Here is a 4,749-nt window from a genome sequence, read left to right as displayed (position 1 = left end):
CCGCGCCGGTTCGGCGGTCGGCCTCAAAAAGCGAAAAATCAGCCTCTCTCCCTGGAGCTCACCAAAAATTTGTCGAAATTTTTCTAAGTTCTCCTCGAGGTACCAGGGGGTGAGGTACCCGGGCTAAGGTGCAGTACCTTTTTTGGTCTTCAGGTGCGCCAGAGTACAATGAAATGGTCCCAGTAGTCAGTGTACTCATCGACTTTCCCCCCGTTTTCCAAAGCACCCCGTTTACGAGTATGGAGGAGATGGTGCTGGTCTCCCCACGGCGTCGGACACGCCGTCCTCGACAGCACAAGGTCGGATAGAAGACCTGAAAAGCGCCGTGGCACGCGCTGGAGGTGTCACTGTGGCGAAAAAGTGACTAAGTGTCAACTTTCGAAAAAACGGCTAAGTGTCAACTTTCGAAAAAACGGCTAAGTGTCAACTTTCGAAAAAACGGCTAAGTGTCAACTTTCGAAAAAACGACTAAGTGTCGCCTCTCTGAAAAAACGGCAAAGTGTCAACTTTCGAAAAAACGACTAAGTGTCAACTTTCGAAAAAACGACTAAGTGTCACCTCTCTGAAAAAATGGCAAAGTGTCAACTGCGAATGTGGTGGTGCATGGAAGGAAGTGGAGGACGGCCGCCTCCTTAAACACAGGCCGGAGAGGAGCGTCAGGGCCAGGCTCCTCAAACATGGACCGAGTGTCGCCCTTAACACAGACCAAGGGGAGGACGGCCGCCTCCTTAAACACAGGCCGGAGAGGAGCGTCAGGGCCAGGCTCCTCAAACATGGACCGAGTGTCGCCCTTAACACAGACCAAGGGGAGGACGGCCGCCTCCTTAAACACAGGCCGGAGAGGAGCGTCAGGGCCAGGCTCCTCAAACATGGACCGAGTGTCGCCCTTAACACGGACCAAGGGGAGGACGGCCGCCTCCTTAAACACAGGCCGGAGAGGAGCGTCAGGGCCAGGCTCCTCAAACATGGACCGAGTGTCGCCCTTAACACGGACCAAGGGGAGGACGGCCGCCTCCTTAAACACAGGCCGGAGAGGAGCGTCAGGGCCAGGCTCCTCAAACATGGACCGAGTGTCGCCCTTAACACAGACCAAGGGGAGGACGGCCGCCTCCTTAAACACAGGCCGGAGAGGAGCGTCAGGGCCAGGCTCCTCAAACATGGACCGAGTGTCGCCCTTAACACGGACCAAGGGGAGGACGGCCGCCTCCTTAAACACAGGCCGGAGAGGAGCGTCAGGGCCAGGCTCCTCAAACATGGACCGAGTGTCGCCCTTAACACGGACCAAGGGGAGGACGGCCGCCTCCTTAAACACAGGCCGGAGAGGAGCGTCAGGGCCAGGCTCCTCAAACATGGACAGAGTGTCGCCCTTAACACAGACCAAGCGGAGGACGGCCGCCTCCCTAAATACAGGCCGAACCGGAGCGCGAGTGTCGCTCCTTAAACACGGACCGAGTGGAGGACGGCCGCCTCCTTAAACACAGGCCGAACAAAATGACACAAAGTGTCAACTGCGAATGTTGTCCATCCAAGGAAGGAGCGTGATGCCCGGCCGGCTCCTTAAACACAGGCCGAGAGTCGCCCCGGACGGTCCGCCTCGCGGCGCCCGTCTGCTCGGATAAAATGACACAAAGTGTCAACTACGAATGTTGTCCATCCAAGGAGGGAGCGTGATGCCCGGCCGGCTCCGAAAACACAGGCCGAGAGTCGCCCCGGACGGTCCGCCTCGCGGCGCCCGTCTGCTCGGATAAAATGACACAAAGTGTCAACTGCGAATGTTGTCCATCCAAGGAAGGAGCGTGATGCCCGGCCGGCTCCTTAAACACAGGCCGAGAGTCGCCCCGGACGGTCCGCCTCGCGGCGCCCGCCCGCTCGGATAAAATGACACAAAGTGTCAACTACGAATGTTGTCCATCCAAGGAAGGAGCGTGATGCCCGGCCGGCTCCTTAAACACAGGCCGAGAGTCGCCCCGGACGGTCCGCCTCGCGGCGCCCGTCTGCTCGGATAAAATGACACAAAGTGTCAACTACGAATGTTGTCCATCCAAGGAGGGAGCGTGATGCCCGGCCGGCTCCGAAAACACAGGCCGAGAGTCGCCCCGGACGGTCCGCCTCGCGGCGCCCGTCTGCTCGGATAAAATGACACAAAGTGTCAACTGCGAATGTTGTCCATCCAAGGAAGGAGCGTGATGCCCGGCCGGCTCCTTAAACACAGGCCGAGAGTCGCCCCGGACGGTCCGCCTCGCGGCGCCCGCCCGCTCGGATAAAATGACACAAAGTGTCAACTACGAATGTTGTCCATCCAAGGAAGGAGCGTGATGCCCGGCCGGCTCCTTAAACACAGGCCGAGAGTCGCCCCGGACGGTCCGCCTCGCGGCGCCCGTCTGCTCGGATAAAATGACACAAAGTGTCAACTACGAATGTTGTCCATCCAAGGAGGGAGCGTGATGCCCGGCCGGCTCCGAAAACACAGGCCGAGAGTCGCCCCGGACGGTCCGCCTCGCGGCGCCCGTCTGCTCGGATAAAATGACACAAAGTGTCAACTGCGAATGTTGTCCATCCAAGGAAGGAGCGTGATGCCCGGCCGGCTCCTTAAACACAGGCCGAGAGTCGCCCCGGACGGTCCGCCTCGCGGCGCCCGCCCGCTCGGATAAAATGACACAAAGTGTCAACTACGAATGTTGTCCATCCAAGGAAGGAGCGTGATGCCCGGCCGGCTCCTTAAACACAGGCCGAGAGTCGCCCCGGACGGTCCGCCTCGCGGCGCCCGTCTGCTCGGATAAAATGACACAAAGTGTCAACTGCGAATGTTGTCCATCCAAGGAAGGAGCGTGATGCCCGGCCGGCTCCTTAAACACAGGCCGAGAGTCGCCCCGGACGGTCCGCCTCGCGGCGCCCGCCCGCTCGGATAAAATGACACAAAGTGTCAACTACGAATGTTGTCCATCCAAGGAAGGAGCGTGATGCCCGGCCGGCTCCTTAAACACAGGCCGAGAGTCGCCCCGGACGGTCGCCTCGCGGCGCCCGTCTGCTCGGATAAAATGACACAAAGTGTCAACTACGAATGTTGTCCATCCAAGGAGGGAGCGTGATGCCCGGCCGGCTCCGAAAACACAGGCCGAGAGTCGCCCCGGACGGTCCGCCTCGCGGCGCCCGTCTGCTCGGATAAAATGACACAAAGTGTCAACTGCGAATGTTGTCCATCCAAGGAAGGAGCGTGATGCCCGGCCGGCTCCTTAAACACAGGCCGAGAGTCGCCCCGGACGGTCGCCTCGCGGCGCCCGTCTGCTCGGATAAAATGACACAAAGTGTCAACTACGAATGTTGTCCATCCAAGGAGGGAGCGTGATGCCCGGCCGGCTCCGAAAACACAGGCCGAGAGTCGCCCCGGACGGTCCGCCTCGCGGCGCCCGTCTGCTCGGATAAAATGACACAAAGTGTCAACTGCGAATGTTGTCCATCCAAGGAAGGAGCGTGATGCCCGGCCGGCTCCTTAAACACAGGCCGAGAGTCGCCCCGGACGGTCCGCCTCGCGGCGCCCGTCTGCTCGGATAAAATGACACAAAGTGTCAACTACGAATGTTGTCCATCCAAGGAGGGAGCGTGATGCCCGGCCGGCTCCGAAAACACAGGCCGAGAGTCGCCCCGGACGGTCCGCCTCGCGGCGCCCGTCTGCTCGGATAAAATGACACAAAGTGTCAACTGCGAATGTTGTCCATCCAAGGAAGGAGCGTGATGCCCGGCCGGCTCCTTAAATACAGGCCGAGAGTCGCCCCGGACGGTCCGCCTCGCGGCGCCCGCCCGCTCGGATAAAATGACACAAAGTGTCAACTACGAATGTTGTCCATCCAAGGAAGGAGCGTGATGCCCGGCCGGCTCCTTAAACACAGGCCGAGAGTCGCCCCGGACGGTCGCCTCGCGGCGCCCGTCTGCTCGGATAAAATGACACAAAGTGTCAACTACGAATGTTGTCCATCCAAGGAGGGAGCGTGATGCCCGGCCGGCTCCGAAAACACAGGCCGAGAGTCGCCCCGGACGGTCCGCCTCGCGGCGCCCGTCCGCTCGGATAAAATGACACAAAGTGTCAACTACGAATGTTGTCCATCCAAGGAGGGAGCGTGAGGCCCGGCCGGCTCCGAAAACACAGGCCGAGAGTCGCCCCGGACGGTCCGCCTCTCGAGGCGCCCGCCCGCTCGGATAAAATGACACAAAGTGTCAACTACGAATGTTGTCCATCCAAGGAGGGAGCGTGATGCCCGGCCGGCTCCGAAAACACAGGCCGAGATTCGACCCCGGACGGGCCGTCTTCTCCCGGCGCCCGCCCGCGTACGCCCCCCATCCCCGGTCGCCCGTCTGCTCCCGGTGGGCCTCCGAGTACCCCCTCACCCAACTGACCGACTGGCACTCATGACCCGCCTTGGTAGGGCCTCCATCGGCCTCGGCTCGTCCGACGTCGGGTGGACGGTTCCTACCCACTGCGGGTCGCACTCTAGCGCCCCGGCCGCTGCGTGAGCGTGCGCTCCCCGCGCCGCCCCGCAGGCCCCGGCGCGACCGTACTGCGGCGAGACCGAGACGACCCGGTTTGGCATCCATCCCACCTAGCCACGATCCACGGAGGCCGAGCGAGCGGCTGAGTGTCGGGCGCCGCGCGTGCGAGCGTCCGCCGGCCGCGCCGGTCCTTCCGCGAATGTCGTTTCTCAAACCCTCCGGCTTGATAGCGGCGGCACCACGGGAAGCCGTCCACACACACCG

The sequence above is a fragment of the Syngnathus leptorhynchus genome, unplaced genomic scaffold (genome assembly GCF_054491065.1).
Source record: "Syngnathus leptorhynchus isolate UIUO unplaced genomic scaffold, UIUO_Slep HiC_scaffold_103, whole genome shotgun sequence".
NCBI lineage: Eukaryota > Metazoa > Chordata > Actinopteri > Syngnathiformes > Syngnathidae > Syngnathus > Syngnathus leptorhynchus.
This window is presented reverse-complemented; position numbering follows the sequence as displayed.